The sequence below is a fragment of the Ranitomeya imitator genome, chromosome 6, assembly GCF_032444005.1.
Source record: "Ranitomeya imitator isolate aRanImi1 chromosome 6, aRanImi1.pri, whole genome shotgun sequence".
NCBI classification, from domain to species: Eukaryota; Metazoa; Chordata; class Amphibia; order Anura; family Dendrobatidae; genus Ranitomeya; species Ranitomeya imitator.
In genome coordinates, this window is record NC_091287.1 from 506,177,357 (window position 1) to 506,198,649 (window position 21,293).

Sequence of the window (21,293 nt, forward strand, 5' to 3'; positions counted from 1 at the left end):
TGGGCCTACTGGCACTACAGAACCAGCCTTGACTACCAGTTCACGCAGCCCACATAGGAAGCTCCTAAACTGGAGGCACCCTGGAGTTGGCTAACTCGACCGCCCCACGACGGGGCAAGCATAGGCGTCTCAGTGAAGTTGACACAACCCGGAAACAGCTGACGGTGCTGAAACCAGGCTTGGCACGAGGGAGTACCTGTGACAAGAACACTGCCGAGAACCAGCTGGCGGTGCTGGAACCCGGATGCGTTGCCCCAGTGTGCAAGAGCCAATGGCACGACCGAGGACCAGCTGACGGTGCTGGAACCCGGTTACTAAGCTGTAGGTGCCCGCGCTTAAAAGCACTACCAAGGACCGCCTGGCGTTGGCGGAACTCGGATACCCAGGAGGAGGCACCTAAGCCAAAGGCTCGGCCCGGAACCAGCTGACGGTGCTGGAACCAGGTGGTGGACCCCAAGGCCCACAGGAGAGGAGAGAACAGCTAGGCCGCGAGGCAGCCGCAGTTACCGAACCCCAACAGTCCTACAGGGGGAGCTGGGCCTACTGGCACTACAGAACCAGCCTTGACTACCAGTTCACGCAGCCCACATAGGAAGCTCCTAAACTGGAGGCACCCTGGAGTTGGCTAACTCGACCGCCCCACGACGGGGCAAGCATAGGCGTCTCAGTGAAGTTGACACAACCCGGAAACAGCTGACGGTGCTGAAACCAGGCTTGGCACGAGGGAGTACCTGTGACAAGAACACTGCCGAGAACCAGCTGGCGGTGCTGGAACCCGGATGCGTTGCCTTGCCTATTAAAGATTGTCTTCCTAGAGCCCCAACTAGCGGTGTTGGAGCAAAGGGTAAGCAGGGGGAGATGAGTGTAGGCCGAAGCCTGCACTGGAGGCAGCTTTGTGTCTGCGTTGCGTTTGCAGGACACTTTGCCGGCTACACACTGGGGGAACAGCTGGCGTTGCTGAACCCCACTAACACAATGGCGTGTGTTTTTATCTGTGCAGCTAGCACTTGCGGGCAAAAACTTGCGATGTTAGAGCCCGTGTTGAAGCAGGAGGAGGAGGAGAGGAGCAGAGTGTAGGCCGAAGCCTAGTTGAACCAATTTCAAAGGAAACCTTTAACCCCCCCCTCAGGTGTTACAAAGTACAAGAGACACACCTTGTGCAGTATTAATGCTGCACAAGTGAAAGGTTGCTCTATTAATTTGTCTACTTGCACACGCTGAATGAAAGACATACACAATTTACCCCATTCTACAGTCAAACTGTAGTGGATGCGTGACTTGGTTTTTTGATGAGACGCAGCACAGGTGTCCAAAATAACGCCTTGGTGCTTGGCGCAGCTTCCTGAGCGTTGTTATTTGCTGTACAGGAGTCTGCGCTCTTGTGTTATCCCTTGGCAATGCCCTGTTAGCGCTGCCCATCTTATGACCTCATTTCATGTTGGCCGGTGCGGTTAACGATGGCCATAAATCCCAGACCCACAGTGTCTTTTCATAAAGCCACACTGCGGTGCTGGGATTCGTGGCCTTGAGCAGTAAATATTTTGGCCGCTCACACACGTCCTTACACCTGCTTCAGACTGGGCGGCCTCTGCTGATCCCTTCTCGCATGCCGCGGCCATGAGGCTGCACAGTCTGAAGAAGGCGGAAGGAGATGAGTTAAGACAGGCGAAGATATGCACTGCTCGTGCCCATCAATCACACCCTCGCAGTCAAAATAATTAAGACAACGAGGAGCATTTTATTCAGGCAGGGCGGACGAACAGGCGCAAGTAGCCAACCAATGATGTCAGAAGACGGGAAGCGCTACCAAGGGGGGTGCTGCGTATCATTAGAAAGGAAAGTCACACCTCAGGGACAGTGGAATGGTCTCAAAGAGACACATTTTGTACGTGTTGAGTTCCACGTGGGCAAGGAGAAAACGTCAGCCACCTTGTACAAATGCAGCAGTACTGCTGTACAAGGTGGCTGTTATACATAGAATCACCTGGGGGTGGTGGCCAGGCTCCCTTCAATTTCAGTTCATGTGCCTGCGTGGCGTTTGCAGGTCACGTTGCAAGCTGCACAGCAGGGGAACAGCTGGCGGTGCTGAACCCCACTAACACATTGGCTGGTGTTTTTCTCTGTGCAGCTAGCATGTCCGGGCAGAAACTGGCGTTGTTTGAGCCCAGGGTCAGCAGGAGGAGGAGAGGAGCAAAGTGTAGGCCGAAGCCTGCACTGGTGGCAGCTTTTGTTCTGTTGTGCCAGCGTGGCTTGTGCTGGACACGTTGCCGACTACACAGCAGGGGAACAGCTGGCGGTGCTGAACCCCACTAACACATTGGCTGGTGTTTTTCTCTGTGCAGCTAGCATTTCCGGGCAAAAACTAGCGGTGTTTGAGCCCAGGGTCAGCAGGAGGAGTAGAGGAGCAGAGTGTTGGCCAAAGCCTAGTTGAACCAATTTCAAAGGTTACCTTTAACCCCCCCCTCAGGTGTTGCAAGGTACAAGAGCCACACCTTGAACAGCATTATTGATGCACAAGTCAAAGGTTGCTCTATTTAATTTTGCTCCTTGCACACGCTGAATTAAACACGTACACTATTTAGCCCATTATACTGTCAAACAGTAGTGGAGGCGTGACTACTAGTCTTTTTAAGGAGACGCAGCACAGGTGTACAAATTTACACCTAGGTGCTGTGCGCAGATTCCTTACCGTTGTTATTTGCAGTACAGGAAACTGCGCTCTTGTGTTATCCCTTGGCAATACCCTGTTAGTGCAGGCCGTCTCATGACCTCATTTCATGTTGGCCGGTGCGGTTAACGATGGCCATAAATCCCAGACCCACAGTGGCTTTTCCTAAAGTCACACTGCGGTGCTGGGATTCGTGGCCTTGTGCAGTAAATATGTTCGCCGCTCACACATGTCCTTACACCTGCTTCAGACTGGGCGGCCTCAGCTGATCCCTTATCGCATGCCGCGGCCATGAGGCCGCACAGTCAGAAGAAGGCGGAAGGAGGGGAGTGAAAACAGGGGAACATATGCACTGCTCGTGCCCATCAATCACACCCTCGCAGTCAAAATATATGAGACAACGGGGGGCGTTGTGTCGGGCAGGGGGGACGCACAGGCACAGCCAGCCAACCAATGATGTCAGGAGACGGGCAGCGCTAACAATGGGGGTGCTGCGTGTCATTAAAAAGGAAAGTCACACCTCAGGGACATTGTAATGGTCTGTAATGAGACACATTTTGTACTTGTTGAGTTCCACGTGTGCAAGGAGAAAAAGTCAGCCACCTTGTACAAATGCAGCAGTACTGCTGTACAAGGTGGCTGTTATACATAGAAACACCTGGGGGGGTGGGGGGCAGGCTCCCTTCAATTTCAGTTCATGTGCCTGCGTGGCGTTTGCAGGTCACGTTGCAAGCTACACAGCAGGGGAACAGCTGGCGTTGCTGAACCCCACTGACACATTGACTGGTGTTTTTCTCTGTGCAGATTGCATGTCCGGGCAAAAACTAGCGGTGTTAGAGCCCAGGGTCAGCAGGAGGAGGAGGAGAGGAGCAAAGTGTAGGCCGAAGCCTGCACTGGTGGCAGCTTTTGGTCGGTTGTGCCAGCGTGGCTTGTGCTGGACACGATGCCGGCTACACAGCGGGGGAACAGCTGGCGGTGCTGAACCCCACTAACACATTGGCTGGTGTTTTTCTCTGTGCAGCTAGCATGTCCGGGCAGAAACTGGCGTTGTTTGAGCCCAGGGTCAGCAGGAGGAGGAGAGGAGCAAAGTGTAGGCCGAAGCCTGCACTGGTGGCAGCTTTTGTTCTGTTGTGCCAGCGTGGCTTGTGCTGGACACGTTGCCGACTACACAGCAGGGGAACAGCTGGCGGTGCTGAACCCCACTAACACATTGGCTGGTGTTTTTCTCTGTGCAGCTAGCATTTCCGGGCAAAAAATAGCGGTGTTTGAGCCCAGGGTCAGCAGGAGGAGTAGAGGAGCAGAGTGTAGGCCGAAGCCTAGTTGAACCAATTTCAAAGGTTACCTTTAACCCCCCCCTCAGGTGTTGCAAGGTACAAGAGCCACACCTTGAACAGCATTAATGATGCACAAGTCAAAGGTTGCTCTATTTAATTTTGCTCCTTGCACACGCTGAATTAAACACGTACACTATTTAGCCCATTATACTGTCAAACAGTTGTGGAGGCGTGACTTGTCTTTTTAACGAGACGCAGCACAGGTGTCAAAATTTGCACCTAGGTACTGGGCGCAGATTCCTGAGCGTTGTTATTTGCTGTACAGGAGTCTGCGCTCTTGTGTTATCCCTTGGCAATACCCTGTTAGTGCAGGCCGTCTCATGACCTCATTTCATGTTGGCCGGTGCGGTTAACGATGGCCATAAATCCCAGACCCACAGTGGCTTTTCCTAAAGTCACACTGCGGTGCTGGGATTCGTGGCCTTGTGCAGTAAATATGTTCGCCGCTCACACATGTCCTTACACCTGCTTCAGACTGGGCGGCCTCAGCTGATCCCTTATCGCATGCCGCGGCCATGAGGCCGCACAGTCAGAAGAAGGCGGAAGGAGGGGAGTGAAAACAGGGGAACATATGCACTGCTCGTGCCCATCAATCACACCCTCGCAGTCAAAATATATGAGACAACGGGGGGCGTTGTGTCGGGCAGGGGGGACGCACAGGCACATCCAGCCAACCAATGATGTCAGGAGACGGGCAGCGCTAACAATGGGGGTGCTGCGTGTCATTAAAAAGGAAAGTCACACCTCAGGGACATTGTAATGGTCTGTAATGAGACACATTTTGTACTTGTTGAGTTCCACGTGTGCAAGGAGAAAAAGTCAGCCACCTTGTACAAATGCAGCAGTACTGCTGTACAAGGTGGCTGTTATACATAGAAACACCTGGGGGGGTGGGGGGCAGGCTCCCTTCAATTTCAGTTCATGTGCCTGCGTGGCGTTTGCAGGTCACGTTGCAAGCTACACAGCAGGGGAACAGCTGGCGTTGCTGAACCCCACTGACACATTGACTGGTGTTTTTCTCTGTGCAGATTGCATGTCCGGGCAAAAACTAGCGGTGTTAGAGCCCAGGGTCAGCAGGAGGAGGAGGAGAGGAGCAAAGTGTAGGCCGAAGCCTGCACTGGTGGCAGCTTTTGGTCGGTTGTGCCAGCGTGGCTTGTGCTGGACACGATGCCGGCTACACAGCGGGGGAACAGCTGGCGGTGCTGAACCCCACTAACACATTGGCTGGTGTTTTTCTCTGTGCAGCTAGCATGTCCGGGCAGAAACTGGCGTTGTTTGAGCCCAGGGTCAGCAGGAGGAGGAGAGGAGCAAAGTGTAGGCCGAAGCCTGCACTGGTGGCAGCTTTTGTTCTGTTGTGCCAGCGTGGCTTGTGCTGGACACGTTGCCGACTACACAGCAGGGGAACAGCTGGCGGTGCTGAACCCCACTAACACATTGGCTGGTGTTTTTCTCTGTGCAGCTAGCATTTCCGGGCAAAAAATAGCGGTGTTTGAGCCCAGGGTCAGCAGGAGGAGTAGAGGAGCAGAGTGTAGGCCGAAGCCTAGTTGAACCAATTTCAAAGGTTACCTTTAACCCCCCCCTCAGGTGTTGCAAGGTACAAGAGCCACACCTTGAACAGCATTAATGATGCACAAGTCAAAGGTTGCTCTATTTAATTTTGCTCCTTGCACACGCTGAATTAAACACGTACACTATTTAGCCCATTATACTGTCAAACAGTTGTGGAGGCGTGACTTGTCTTTTTAACGAGACGCAGCACAGGTGTCAAAATTTGCACCTAGGTACTGGGCGCAGATTCCTGAGCGTTGTTATTTGCTGTACAGGAGTCTGCGCTATTGTGATCCCTTGGCCATGCGCTGTGAGCGCTTCCTGTCTTCTGACCTCATTTCATGTCGGCCGTTGCGGTTAGCGATGGACATGAATCCCAGACCCACAGTGTGTTTTTAAAAAATCACACTGCGGTGCTGGGATTTGTGCCCTGGTGCACTAAATATGTTTGCCGCTCACACATGTCCTTACACCTGCTTCAGACTGGGCGGCCTCATCTGATCCCTTATCGCCTGCCGCGGCCATGAGGACACCCAGTCTGAAGAAGGCGGAAGGAGATGAGTGAACACAGGCAAACATATGCACTGCACATGCCCATCAATCACACCCTCGCTGTCCAAAAAAATAAGACACCGAGGGCCGTTGTTTCGAGCAGGGGAGATGCACAGGCGCAGCCAGCTAACCAATGATGTCAAAAGACGGGCAGCGCTAACAAGGGTGGTGCTGCGTGTCATTACAAAGGAAAGTCACACCTCAGGGACATTGTAATGGTCTCTAATGAGACACATTTTGTACGTGTTGAGTTCCACGTGGGCAAGGAGAAAAAGTCAGCCACCTCGTACAAATGCAGCAGTACTGCTGTACAAGGTGGCTGATATACATAGAAACACCTGTGGGTGGGGGGCAGGCTCCCTTCAATTTCAGTTCATGTGCCTGCGTGGCGTTTGCAGGTCACGTTGCAAGCTACACAGCAGGGGAACAGCTGGCGTTGCTGAACCCCACTGACACATTGACTGGTGTTTTTCTCTGTGCAGATTGCATGTCCGGGCAAAAACTAGCGGTGTTAGAGCCCAGGGTCAGCAGGAGGAGGAGGAGAGGAGCAAAGTGTAGGCCGAAGCCTGCACTGGTGGCAGCTTTTGGTCGGTTGTGCCAGCGTGGCTTGTGCTGGACACGATGCCGGCTACACAGCGGGGGAACAGCAGGCGGTGCTGAACCCCACTAACACATTGGCTGGTGTTTTTCTCTGTGCAGCTAGCATGTCCGGGCAGAAACTGGCGTTGTTTGAGCCCAGGGTCAGCAGGAGGAGGAGAGGAGCAAAGTGTAGGCCGAAGCCTGCACTGGTGGCAGCTTTTGTTCTGTTGTGCCAGCGTGGCTTGTGCTGGACACGTTGCCGACTACACAGCAGGGGAACAGCTGGCGGTGCTGAACCCCACTAACACATTGGCTGGTGTTTTTCTCTGTGCAGCTAGCATTTCCGGGCAAAAACTAGCGGTGTTTGAGCCCAGGGTCAGCAGGAGGAGTAGAGGAGCAGAGTGTAGGCCGAAGCCTAGTTGAACCAATTTCAAAGGTTACCTTTAACCCCCCCCTCAGGTGTTGCAAGGTACAAGAGCCACACCTTGTGCAGCATTAATGCTGCACAAGTAAAAGGTTGCTCTATTTGTTTTGCTCCTTGCACACGCTGACTAAAACACGTACACTATTTAGCCCATTATACTGTCAAACAGTTGTGGAGGCGTGACTTGTCTTTTTAACGAGACGCAGCACAGGTGTCAAAATTTGCACCTAGGTACTGGGCGCAGATTCCTGAGCGTTGTTATTTGCTGTACAGGAGTCTGCGCTATTGTGATCCCTTGGCCATGCGCTGTGAGCGCTTCCTGTCTTCTGACCTCATTTCATGTCGGCCGTTGCGGTTAGCGATGGACATGAATCCCAGACCCACAGTGTGTTTTCAAAAAATCACACTGCGTGGCTGGGATTCGTGGCCTTGTGCAGTAAATAGGTTTGCCGCTTACACATGTCCTTACACCTGCTCCAGACTGGGCGGCCTCAGCTGATCCCTTATCGCCTACCACGGCCAGGAGGCCGCACAGTCTGAAGAAGGCGGAAGGAGATGAGTTAAGACAGGCGAACATATGCACTGCTCGTGCCCATAAACCACACCCTCGCTGACAAAATAAATATGACAACGAGGGGCGTTGTTTCTAGCAGGGCGGATGCACAGGCGCAGCCAGCTAACCATGATGACAAAAGACGGGAAACGCTACCAAGGGGGGTGCTGCGTATCATTACAAAGGAAAGTCACACCTCAGGGACAGTGGAATGGTCTCAATGAGACACATTTTGTACGTGTTGAGTTCCACGTGGGCAAGGAGAAAAAGTCAGCCACCTTGTACAAATGCAGCAGTACTGCTGTACTAGGTGGCTGTTATACATAGAAACACCTGGGGGGGTGGGGCCAGGTTCCCTTTTAATTTCAGTTCCTGTGCCTGCATGGCGTTTGCAGGTCACGTTGCCGGCTACACAGCAGGGGAACAGCTGGCGTTGCTGAACCCCACTAACACATTGGCTGGTGTTTTTCTCTGTGCAGCTAGCACTTCCGGGCAAAAACTAGCGGTGTTTGAGCCCAGGGTCAGCAGGAGGAGGAGAGGAGCAGAGTGTAGGCCGAAGCCTGCACTGGTGGCAGCTTTTGTTCTGTTGTGCCAGCGTGGCTTGTGCTGGACACGTTGCCGACTACACAGCAGGGGAACAGCTGGCGGTGCTGAACCCCACTGACACATCACCTAGTGTTTTTTTCTGTGTAGACAACACTTCCAGGTGGCAACTGACAGTGTTGAAACCCAGGGAATCAAAGAGGAGCAGAGTGTAGGCCGAAGCCTGCAGTGGAGCAAGTTGAAAGGGAACCTTTAACCCCCCCCCCCAGGCATTTGTTGCTGAAAGAGCCATCTTGTACAGCAGTAATACTGCACATGGAAAATGGTGGCTCCGAAAATTATGCTCCTTGCAAACGCTGAAGTACACACTCATATAATGTGTCCCCTCACACCGTCAAACCATCCCGGAAGTGGGACTTTCCTTTGTAATGTGACACAGCACAGCCGTCATTCCAACCCCCTTGGTGCCGGGCACCACCTCCTCAACGTTGTTTGGTTCTGTCACGGAGCCCGCACTGTAATGTTATCCCTTGGCCATGCACAGTTAGCGGTGCCCGTCTTCTGACATCATGTAGGTGTCAGGCTGGCAGTGCCTGTGCGTCCAAGCTGCCCGAGATCCAACCTTGCAGTGTCATCTAATGTAGTCCCACTGCGGGCCAGGGATCCATGGGCATGCGCAGTGCATATCATCGCCTCTCACTCACCTCCTTCCTGCTTCTTCAGACTGTGCGGCGTCACGGCCGTGGCATGCTATTAGGGATCAGCTGACGCCGCCTAGTCTGAAGAAGCGTGAAGAAGGGGAGTGAGAGGCTAGTATATGCACTGCGCATGGCCATGGATACCAGGCCCACTGTGGGATCACATTAGACGACACTGCGAGGTGTGATTTCGGGCAGCGTGGACGCACAGGCGCAGCCAGGACGACAACAAATGATGTCAGAGGACGGGCAGCGCAAACTGTGCATGGCCAAGGGATAACATAACAGCGCAGGGTCCATGACGGAATCAAACAACGCTAAGGAGGCAGCGCACGGTGCCAAGGGGGTAGCAATGACGGCTGTGCTGCGTCACATTACAAAGGAAAGTCCCACCTCCGGGACGGTTGGACGGTGTGAGGGGACACATTACATGAGTGTGTAGTTCAGCGTTTGCAAGGAGCATAATTTCAAGAGCGACCTTTCCCTTGTGCAGTATTAGTGCTGCACATGGTGGCTCTTTCAGTAACAAACGCCTAGGGGGGGGGGGGGGACAGGTCCCCTTACATTTTAGTTGTGCCAGCGTGGCGGTCGCATGACACGTTGCCGGATACACAGCTGGGGATCAGCTGACGTTACTGAACCCCAATAACAGAGGAGCGACTGTTGACTGTGCACACAGCACTTCCAGGCACCAACTGGCGGTGTTAGAGCCCAGGGACAGCAGGAGGAGCAGATTGGAGGTATTGCCGCACACACAGCTGGGGATCAGCTGACGTTACTGAACCCCAATAACAGAGGAGCGACTGTTGACTGTGCACACAGCACTTCCAGGCACCAACTGGCGGTGTTAGAGCCCAGGGACAGCAGGAGGAGCAGATTGGAGTTATTGCCGCACACACAGCTGGGGATCAGCTGACGTTACTGAACCCCAATAACAGAGGAGCGACTGTTGACTGTGCACACAGCACTTCCAGGCACCAACTGGCGGTGTTAGAGCCCAGGGACAGCAGGAGGAGCAGATTGGAGGTATTGCCGCACACACAGCTGGGGATCAGCTGACGTTACTGAACCCCAATAACAGAGGAGCGACTGTTGACTGTGCACACAGCACTTCCAGGCACCAACTGGCGGTGTTAGAGCCCAGGGACAGCAGGAGGAGCAGAGGAACAGAGTGTAGGCCGAAGCCTGATTGGAGCAAGTTGAAAGGAAACCTTTAACCCCCCCCCCCAAGACGTTTGTAGCTGAAAGAGCCATGTTGTGCAGCACTAAGGATGCAAAAGGAAAAGGTTGCTCTTTTAATTATGCTCCTTGCAAACACCGAAGTAAACACTAAAAATGTGTCCCTTTATACCGTTAAACCGTTCCGGAGGTGCGAATTTCCTTCGTAATGGGACACAGCACAGCTGTCATTCCTATCCCCTTGATGCCGTGCGCTGCCTCCTCAGCGTTGTTTTAAGCTGCCACGGAGCCTCCGCTGTTCTGTTAGCCCTTGGCCATGCCCAATTAGCGCTGCCTGTCTTCTGACATAATTTGGTGTCAGGCTGTCAGTGCCTGTGCGTCCACGCTGCTCCAGATCCCACCTCGCAGTCTCATCTAACGTAATCCCACTGCGGGCCTTGGAACCATGGGCATGCACAGTGCATAACCTCGACTCTCACTCCCCTCCTTCCCTCTTCTTCAGACTGTGCGGTGTCACGGCCGTGGCATGCTAGGGATCAGCTGACGGCGCACAGTCTAAAGAAGGCGGAGGGAAATGAGCGAGAGCCCGAGGGGAAGATATGCACTGCGCATGCCCATGGATCCCAGGCCCGCAGTGTGACTCAATCAGAAGACACTGCGAGGCGGGATCTCGGGCACCGCGGCCGCACAGGCGCAGCCAGCCTGACACCAAATTATGTCAGAAGACAGGCAGCGCAAATAGGGCATGCCCAAGGGATAACAGAACAGCGCAGGCTCCGTGACAGCTTAAAACAACGCTGAGGAGGCAGCGCATGGCACCAAGGGGGTAGGAATGACGGCTGTGCTGCGTCACATTACGAAGGAAAGTCCCAGCTCCGGGACGGTATAACGGTATCAGTGAACACATTTTATAAGTGTTAAGTTCTGCGTGTGCAAAGAGCTAAAAAAAAAGAGCTACCTTTTCCTTGCGCAGCATTACTGCTGCACAAGATGGCTCTTTCAGTAACAAACGACGGGGGGGGGGGGGGGGGGGAGAGGTTCCCTTACATTTAGGTTGTTGTGCCAGCGTGGCGGTCGCAGGACACATTGCCGGCTACACAGCTGGGGATCAGCTGACGTTACTGAAACCCAATAACACTGGGTCGTATGTTTTTACTGTGCAGCCTGCACTTCTGAGCCGCAACTGGCGGTGTTGGAGCCCAGGAATAGCAGTTCAGGTGGTAGAAAGATGAACACAGCAGGAGACCTGGATGACACCCAATTACTTAATCAGGCAGAGGAGTGGCAAATTCCTGCGAGATCCAGGCCTGGTTCATTTTCAGGAAAGTAAGCCGGTCAACGTTATCGGAGGATAGTCGCATGCGACGGTCTGTTAGTACACCACCTGCGGCACTAAAGACACGTTCCGATAAGACACTAGCCGCAGGGCAAGCCAGCACCTCCAATGCATACTGGCTTAGCTCTGGCCATGTATCCAGCTTAGAGACCCAAAACTTGAACGGGGAAGAGCCGTCTGGGAGTACAGTAAGAGGGCAAGCCATGTAGTCTGTCACCATCTGACGGAACCGTTGCCTCCTGCTGACTGGAGCCGCCGGTGATGGTGTAGACATTTGGGGCGGGCACACAAAAGTGTGCCAGAGTTGTGCCATACTGGGCTTGCCTTGGGCAGAGGCACTGCTTCTGCTCCCTCTTTGGGCAGAGCCTCCCCCACTGCCTCGACGCACTGAGCTGCTTTGTAAAGCACTAGCAGCACTCCTCTCAGTTGGACAGGAGAAGATGATGGAATTCACCAGTGTGTCGTGGTACTCCCGCAATTTACGCTCCCGGGTCAACGCAGGGATGAGGTTTTGGACGTTGTCCCGGTAGCGAGGATCGAGGAGGGTGAACACCCAATAATCAGGCATGTTGAGAATGTGGTCGATGCGGCGGTCGTTTCTCAGGCACTGCAGCATGAAATCCACCATGTGCTGCAGAGTGCCAACCGGCCCAGAAACGCTGTCCCCTGCTTGAGACATGATCTCTGCCCGCTCGTCATCACCCCACCCTCGCTGTACACACTGACCACTGGACAATTGTGTCGCTCCCTCCTCTGGACGGAGCTCTTCCTCCTCCATTGACTCCTCCTCATCCTCCTCACAAATTGGCCCCTGCGTACCCCTTTGTGAGGAACCACGTGGCGCTGACTCTCCAGAAGCTGATGGAAAAGGTGACTCCTCATCCTCCACCTCTTCCACCACATCATCCCTTAACCCTTGCAAAGTTTGCTGAAGCAGGCAGATAAGGGGGACAGTCATGCTGACTAGTGCATCATCTGCACTTGCCATCCGCGTGGAATAATCAAAAGGACGCAAAACCTGGCAGACGTCCTTCATAGTGGCCCACTCTGTGGTTGTGAAGTCTGATCGGCGCTGACTGCGACTTCTTTGCGCCTGATGCAGCTGGTACTCCATAACTGCTTGCTGCTGCTCACACAACCGCTCCAACATATGTAACGTGGAATTCCACCGGGTAGGTAGGTCACATATGATGCGGTGTTCCGGAAGGCGGAATCGGCGCTGCAGAGCAGCAATGCGGGATCTGGCCAAGCTGGAACGCCGCAAGTGAGCACACTCTAGGCGGACCTTGTGCAGCAGGGCATCAAGATCCGGATAGTCCCTCAGAAAACTCTGCACAACCAAATTGAGCACATGTGCCAGACATGGGATGTGAGTGAGGTTGCCAAGGGCCAAAGCTGCCACCAGATTTCGGCCATTGTCACACACTACCATGCCTGGCTGGAGATTCGCTGGCAGTAACCACACATCGCTCTCCTGCTTTATGGCATTCCAGAGCTCCTGCGCTGTGTGGCTTCGATGCCCCAATGAAACTAGTTTCAAGACGGCCTGCTGACGTTTGGCCACGGCTGTGCTCATGTCGGTCATAGGTAAACGTTCACGGGTCCATGTGGGGGTGGACTGTGACGGATCCTGCAGAGAGGAATCAGAGGAACTGGTGTAAGAGGAGGAGTCGATGCGTACAGACTGGATTCCTGCAATCCTTGGAGTGGGCAGGACACGTCCTGCGCCACTCGCACGATCTGTACCTGGCTCAACAACATTAACCCAATGGGCAGTGAGGGAAACATATCGCCCCTGTCCATGCTGACTGGTCCACGCATCGGTGGTGAGGTGGACCTTGCTACTGACGGCGTTCAGTAGCGCATGTTTTATGTTTGCCTCAACATGCCTGTGCAGGGCAGGGACAGCCTGCCTGCTGAAGTAAAAGCGGCTGGGCACCTTGTACTGTGGGACTGCCAATGCCATCAAGTCACGGAAGCTGTCAGTCTCCACCAGCCTGAACGAGAGCATTTCCAGGGACAACAGTTTGGCAATGCCTGCATTCAGAGCCTGTGCTCGGGGGTGGTTGGCCGAGAATGCCCGCCTTTTCTCCCATGCCTGTACTACCGATGGCTGTAGAGTAGACTGGGAGTGTGAGGATGACTGGGAAGGTGGTGCTGTGGGTGGAATTACACAAGGTCTCTGGGAGGAAGCCAAACCAGCTGTGCGTGAGCTGGAGGAAGAGGCAACACGAGCTGAAGAGGTGGTAGCTGCCGCTGTTGGTTGGCCTACATCTTCAGTGTGTTTCTGTAACTCCACCGCGTGCCTGGTCCGCACATGTTTCCACATATTTGTGGTATTGAGGTTGCTGACATTTTTCCCTCTTTTTACTTTATGATGACACAGCTTGCATTTGACAAAACAAATGTCATCTGCAACTGTGTCAAAAAAGGACCAGGCACTGCAAGTCTTGGGAGCGCCCTTTTTGGCTTTGGAAAGAGACAGGCTCCTAACGGGTGCCAAAGTGGAGGCTACAGGCTCCGCAGTCTTCCCCCTCCCTCTCCCTCTTTGGCCCGTAAGAGGAAGCTCTTCCTCTGAGCTGCTCCCACCACCTTCCTGTTCCTCACGCCACGATGGGTCAAGGACCTCATCATCTCCACTACCCTCTGCCACCAACTGCTCCTCCTGGGTAGTCTCAGCAGCACAGTATGCACGAGAAAGCGGCACCTGAGTTTCATCATCAGATGCGTACTGCGCTGTGGTCACCGGAGGCACTGGCCCACCTGCCTCTTCAGAGTCAGAGAGAAAAAGGTGTTGGGCATCACTGCACACTGCCTCTTCTTCCATTTCTCCAATGCTGCTTGGCTGGCCCCCTGTTTCCAAGCCAAGAGATTCAGAGAACAGAAGTAGAGACGGCTCCTGTCCTGGGCTCTCTGACTGCCTGGCCAATTTGGCAGGTGGTGAAGAGACAGATGGCTGCTCTCCAGTGCTCTGTGCCTGAGAGGATGTGGCACTAACTGAAGTCGATGCCGAGGCGTTAGCTGCCATCCACCCGACAACGGCTTCAATTTGGTCTTCACGCAGCAGCGGTGCACGGCGCTCTCCGACAAAGCTGCGCATGAAGGACTGTTCCCTGCTGAAACTGAGTGACGACGAGTCACCGGCGCCCGCAGCAGGCACAGAATCACCACGTCCTCTCCCTGCTCCTCTCCCTGCTCCGCGCCCACGCCCACGTGCCTTACTCCCTGCCCTCTTCATCTTGGTTGACAGATAAAGATAAGCAGAAAAGTACTAAGGCCTTAGTGTGCTTATTCCTGTAATGCTCCTCCTAACAGGTGTAAGAAACACTAATGTTGTAAATTGTGGACTAAACTTTATTATTTTTCAAATGTGGCCTACACAAGTGTAAGTTGTGTTTGGTGAACTTAACCTTTTTTTTGGTGCAGATCGGGCTACAGAGCTAGTTTAAATCACACGGAGACCGTGCAGACAGCCGTAAACGGCGCTGCAAGGCCAAGAAACCCTCCTCTAGGTTATCCTATATAGTGTTTTTCCACTATTTAGCTGGATACAAGTGGAAAGACACTAATAGGAATTTTTTTTTTCAAATTTTAAACTGGCTGCACTATTTGAAAAAAAGGAAATTGTTTTTCAAGGTATGAGGCAGTAACGCACCCTGAGCTGAATCCAACCGGCTATGGCTGCACACAGACTACAGGGCGAGCTGCGCTCACACAGAGACCGTGCAGACAGCCGTAAACGGCGCTGCAAGGCGCCCAAAAAAACCTCTAGGTTATCCTATGTAGTGTTTTTCCACAATTGAGCTGGAGACTGGTGGAAAGACACTAATAGGAATTTTTTTTTTTTTCAAATTTTAAACAGGCTGCACTATTTGAAAAAAAGGAAAATTTTTCTCAAGGTATGAGCCAGTAACGAACCCTGAGCTGAATCCAACCGGCTATGGCTGCACACAGACTACAGGGCGAGCTGGGCTCACACGGAGACCGTGCAGACAGCCGTAAACGGCGCTGCAAGGCCAAAAAACCCTCCTCTAGGTTATCCTATATAGTGTTTTTCCACTATTTAGCTGGATACGAGTGGAAAGACACTAATAGGAATTTTTTTTTTCAAATTTTAAACAGGCTGCACTATTTGAAAAAAAGGAAAATTTTTCTCAAGGTATGAGCCAGTAACGAACCCTGAGCTGAATCCAACCGGCTATGGCTGCACACAGACTACAGGGCGAGCTGGGCTCACACGGAGACCGTGCAGACAGCCGTAAACGGCGCTGCAAGGCCCAAAAACCCCCCTCTAGGTTATCCTATGTAGTGTTTTTCCACAATAGAGCTGGAGACTGGTGGAAAAACACTAATAGGAAATTTGAGAAAAAATGTGCAGCAGGCTGCACTAAGAGCAAAAAAGAACAACTGTGTGAGGCAGTGTGAACCCCCCCTGAGCTGAATACAACCGGGTATATGGCTGCACACAGACTACAGAGTGAGCTGCACACACACACACACACAGAGACCTTGCAGAACGCTGTTAAAACAGCGCTGCAAGGCAAGAGCAAGGTGAACAGTGAAGAACACACAGCGTTTTGCTAAATTAGCCTTTGGAAAGGAAAATAAAGCAATTAGCTAGCTCGACTGGCCCTCAGTTAGAACACAGCGTCCTGTCCCTAACTGAAATCACAGCAGAGTGAGCGCAAAATGGCGGCAGCGCTTTTTTATAGTGCAGAGTGACATCATTTCAGCAGCCAATCCCAGCCTTGCCAGTACTTACATGCCCACCATGCTAAACAGGATGTGCCCACACTTTCATTCATTCCTCATTGGCTGCTGCGTTCAATTTGAATTCTGGGAACTTCCGATTCCGGTATCCGATACGCGGGAAGTATCGGAATTCAGTATCGGAATTCCGATACCGCAAATATCGGCCGATACCCGATACTTGCGGTATCGGAATGCTCAACACTAGTCATGAGGTTATTCCTCTTCAGATACTCCAGCATAGCATCTCTTAGAAAACCCTCCAGGATTTTACCCACAGTAGAGGTTAAGCTTACTGGCCTATAATATCCGAGTTCAGTTTTTGTCCCCTTTTTGAATATTGGCACCACATTTGCTATACGCCAGTCCTGTGGTATAGACCCTGTTATTATGGAGTCTTTAAAGATTAAAAATAATGGTCTATGAATGACTGTACTTAATTCCTGCAGTACTCGGGGGTGGATCCCATCCGGGCCCGGAGATTTGTCAATTTTAGTGATTTTTAGACACCGCCATACTTCCTGCTGTGTTAAGCAGGTGACATTTAATGGGGAATTTTTTTTTGTCGCTGATCATTTTGTCTTCCATGCAATTTTCATGTGTAAATACTGATGAAAAAAAGTCATTAAGCATATTTGATTTTTCCTCATCCTCATCCACCATTTCACCAAGACTATTTTTAAGGGGGCCAACACTATCATTTTTTTAGTTTCTTACTGTTTATGTAGTTAAAGAATATTTTGGGATTATTTTTACTCTCTCTGGCAATGAGTCTCTCTGTCACAATCTTTGCTGCCTTGATTTGCTTTTTACAGAATTTATTTAATTTTCTGTATTTATTTAATGACTCATCACTAGCTACTTCCTTTAATTCTCTAAATGCTTTCTTTCTGTCACTTATTGCGCCCCTTACAGCTCTATTTAGCCTTATTGGTTTATTCCAATTTCTAGTATGTTTATTCCCATACGGTATACACTGTGCACAGGTCCTATCCAGGATGTTAATAAAAGTCTTCCATTTTCTTTGTGTATTTTTGTGTCTCAGGATATCGTCCCAGTTAATTGCACCAAGATCATCTCTCATCCGTTGGAAATTTGCCCTCCTGAAGTTTAGTGTCCTTGTAACCCCTCTACTACACATCTTATTAAAGGATACATGAAAACTTATTATTTTGTGATCACTAGGGTTGAGCGAAACGGGTCGAGATTTTTCAAAAGTCGCCGACTTTTGGCAAGGTCGGGTTTCATGAAACCCGACCCGACCCCAGTGGGGGGGTCGGCCATGAAGTCGGCGATCTTTTGAATCTGGAATCGGAATTCCGATCCCGATTCCCGATATGTTTAAGATATCGGGAATTGGTATCGGAATTCAGATTAAAGTGTAAAATATAGAATTAAAATAAAAAATATTGCAATACTTACCCTCTGACGCGCCCTGGTACTAACCGGCAGCCTTCCTCCTTCGAATCCGCGCTTCTAGGACCTTGCCGTGACGTCGCGGTGACGTCGCGGCTTGTGATTGGCCGCCCATGTGACCGCTCGCGCGGCCAATCACAAGCCGCGACGTCACCCGTGACGTCACCGAAGGTCCTGGAAGGGCTGATTCTTAGGAAGGAAGGCTGTCGGAAGGAAGCAGGGCGCTTCCGAGGGTGAGTATATACCTAATAGGAATATACTCACCCTCGGAAGCGCCCTGCTTCCTTCCGACAGCCTTCCTTCCTAAGAATCAGCCCTTCCAGGACCTTCGGTGACGTCGCGGGTGACGTCGCGGCTTGTGATTGGCCGCGCGAGCGGTCACATGGGCGGCCGCGCGGCCAATCACAAGCCGCGACGTCACCCGCGACGTCACCGAAGGTCCTGGAAGGCTGATTCTAAGGAAGGAAGGTTCCCGGTTAGTACCAGGGCGCGTCAGAGGGTAAGTATAAGGATATTTTTTATTTTAATTCTATATTTTACACTTAAATATGGATCCCAGGGCCTGAAGGAGAGTTTCCGCTCCTTCAGACCCTGGGAACCATGGAAACCCAATGCACTGCATTGGGTTTCGAGTTTCGGCCGACCCCGACCCCGACTTTTTTATAGGATCGGCCGATTTCACTCGACCCGACTTTTCCAAAAGTCGGGTTTCGTGAAACCCGACCCGATCCTATAAAAGTGAAGGTCGCTCAACCCTAGTGATCACTATTCCCCAAGTGACCCCCAACCCTTATATTTGATATGTGGTCTGGCCTGTTGGTTAATATAAGGTCTAGCAGTGCCCCCCTTCTTGTTGGGTCCTGAACCAGTTGTGAAAGGTAATTGTCTCTCATAGTTGTCAAAAACCGATTACCTTTGCTGAAACTGCAAATTTCTGTTCCCCAATGTATCTCAGGGTAGTTTAAGTCCCCCATAATAATGACTTCTCCTTGAGCCACAACTTCATCTATTTGCTTTATGAGGATATTCTCAGTTGCTTCCATTATAACTTATAACAAACCCCTATAAGTTATTTATTATTTTTCCCCCTCCCCTTATCTCCACCTACAAGGACTCTACATTTTCATTAAATTCACCTATATTATCATGCAGGAGGGGTTTTAAGGATGATTTTACATATAGACACACCCCTCCCCCTCACTTATCAGTTCGGTCATTTCTGAACAGACTATAGCCCTCTAAGTTAACAGCCCAGACATGGCTCTCGTCCAGCCATATCTCAGATATCCCCAACATATCATAATTATGTGCCAACAAAATTAATTCTAATTCGTCCATTTTGTTGGCAAGGATTCTTGCATTAGTATACATGCACTTTAAGTATCCCTCTGTATCTCTATTCTTTCTTAAATTATTAACTGTTCTAACCCCACCCCCATGCCACTGCCACCCCCAACTTCTTTATTTGTACCCAGGTCACTATCCGCACTATATTCCCCTCCTATAAAATTAATACCCTCCCCCCAATCCCTAGTTTAAACACTCCTCCTACCTTCTAGCCATTTTCTCCCCAGCACAGCCGCACCTTCTCCATTGAGGTGCAGCCACTTCCTAGCGTAGAACCTGTAGCCAACTGAGAAGTCGGCCCAGTTCTCCAGGAACCCAAACCCCTCCTTCCTACTACACCAATTCTTGAGCCACTTATTAACCTCTCTAATCTCCCGTTGCCTCTCTGGCGTGGCACGTGGTACAGGCAGTATTTCAGAAAATACCACCTTGGAGGTCCTTCCTTTCAGCTTGCAGCCTAATTCAATGAAATCGTTTTTAAGGACCTTCCACCTACCTCTAACTTTGTCATTTGTGCCAATGTGCACCATGACCGCTGGGTCCTCACCAGCCCCTCCCAGTAATCTGTCCACCCGATCAGCGATGTGTCGGACTCGAGCGCCAGGTAGGAAGCACACCGTTAGACGATCCCTGTCTTTGTGACAGATTCCCCTATCTGTTCCCCTAATAATTGAGTCCCCCACTACCAGCACTTGTCTGGCCTGCCCTGCTCTCCTATTTCCTTCCTTACTGGAGCAGACACTCCTCCAGCTTTCAGAGGACATGCCATGCTGTAGCAGTGCTACCCCTATACTGGCACCCCCCTCATCTGCCAATTTAGCAAACTTATTGGGGTTTTCCAGATCAGGACTAGGCTCCCTGGCACTCTTCCCTCTACCTTGCTTTCTAACTGTCACCCAGCTTGCTGCTTCACTGTCCTGCAGCTCCATCCTACTCTTCCCCCCTCAACTATCTCATTGAGAGTTTGCTCAGAGAGCAGAAGACGCCTCTCCATATTGTCAATGGATCTCAGTGTTGTCAGCTGCACATTTAGATCCAGTGTCTGGGCTTCCAAATGCACAACGCACTCACATCTCGCACAGCTGTATGCACCTTCAACTAGCTGATCAAGGATTGCATACATATGGCAAGATGTGCACTGGATAGCATTAACAATAGTGTTGAGCGATACCGTCCGATATTTGAAAGTATCGGTATCGGATGGTATGGGCCGATATCCGAAAAATATCGGATATCGCCGATACCGATATCCGATACCAATACAAGTCAATGGGACACAAATATCGGAAGGTATCCTCTATGGTTCCAAGGGTCTGAAGGAGAGGAAACTCTCCTTCAGGCCCTGGGATCCATATTCATGTGAAAAATAAAGAATAAAAATAAAGAATATTGATATACTTACCCTCGGACGAGCCCTGGTTGTCACCACTGCAACCGCCATGCTTCCCTTTCTAAGAATGAGCGCATTAAGGACCTTCGATGATGTCGCGGCTTGTGATTGGTCGCTGAGCGGTCATGTGACCGCTCAGCGACCAATCACAAGCCGCGACGTCATCGAAAGTCCTTAACGCGCTCATTCTTAGGAACGCAAGCATGGCGGTTGCAACGGTGAAAACCAGGGTGCGTCTGAGGGTAAGTATATCAATATTTTTTATTTTTATTCTTTATTTTACACATGAATCTTAATCCCGATACCGATTCCCGATATCACAAAAATATCGGAACTCGGTATCGGAATTCCGATACCGCAAATATCGGCCGATACCCGATACTTGCGGTATCGGAATGCTCAACACTAATTAACAATAGGGGAGCACATTTCCTAATGGGAATTACACCAGACAGAAACGTTAAATATAAAATATTAATATTAATAAAACACAGATAGCAATTCAGTAATTCCTCCCTTGGAAACTCCCTGAATCCAAAGTCACTGAGTCGCACACTTACCACCATTCGCACTTACGCTCTGGTCACACTCAGCTTGTTCACACTCGCTATGCAGAAGACTTAAAGAGCTGCTTTTTTCCTTTATGAGCAGTCCACCCTGCTGTTCAATGCACTTCCAAAAGGACTTGAGCCCCAACCAGCTGCCCCTTATAAACCCTTAATTATGAGCCCCCACCCTAAATTAACCCCTTGTGAATATACAGTTACATCCATATATATTTGGACAGAGACAAGATTTTTCTAATTTTGGTTATAGACATTACCACAATGAATTTTAAACAAAACAATTCAGATGCAGTTGAAGTTCAGACTTTCAGCTTTCATTTGAGGGTATCCACATTAAAATTGGATGAAGGGTTTTGGAGTTTCAGCTCCTTAACATGTGCCACCCTGTTTTTAAAGGGACCAAAAGTAATT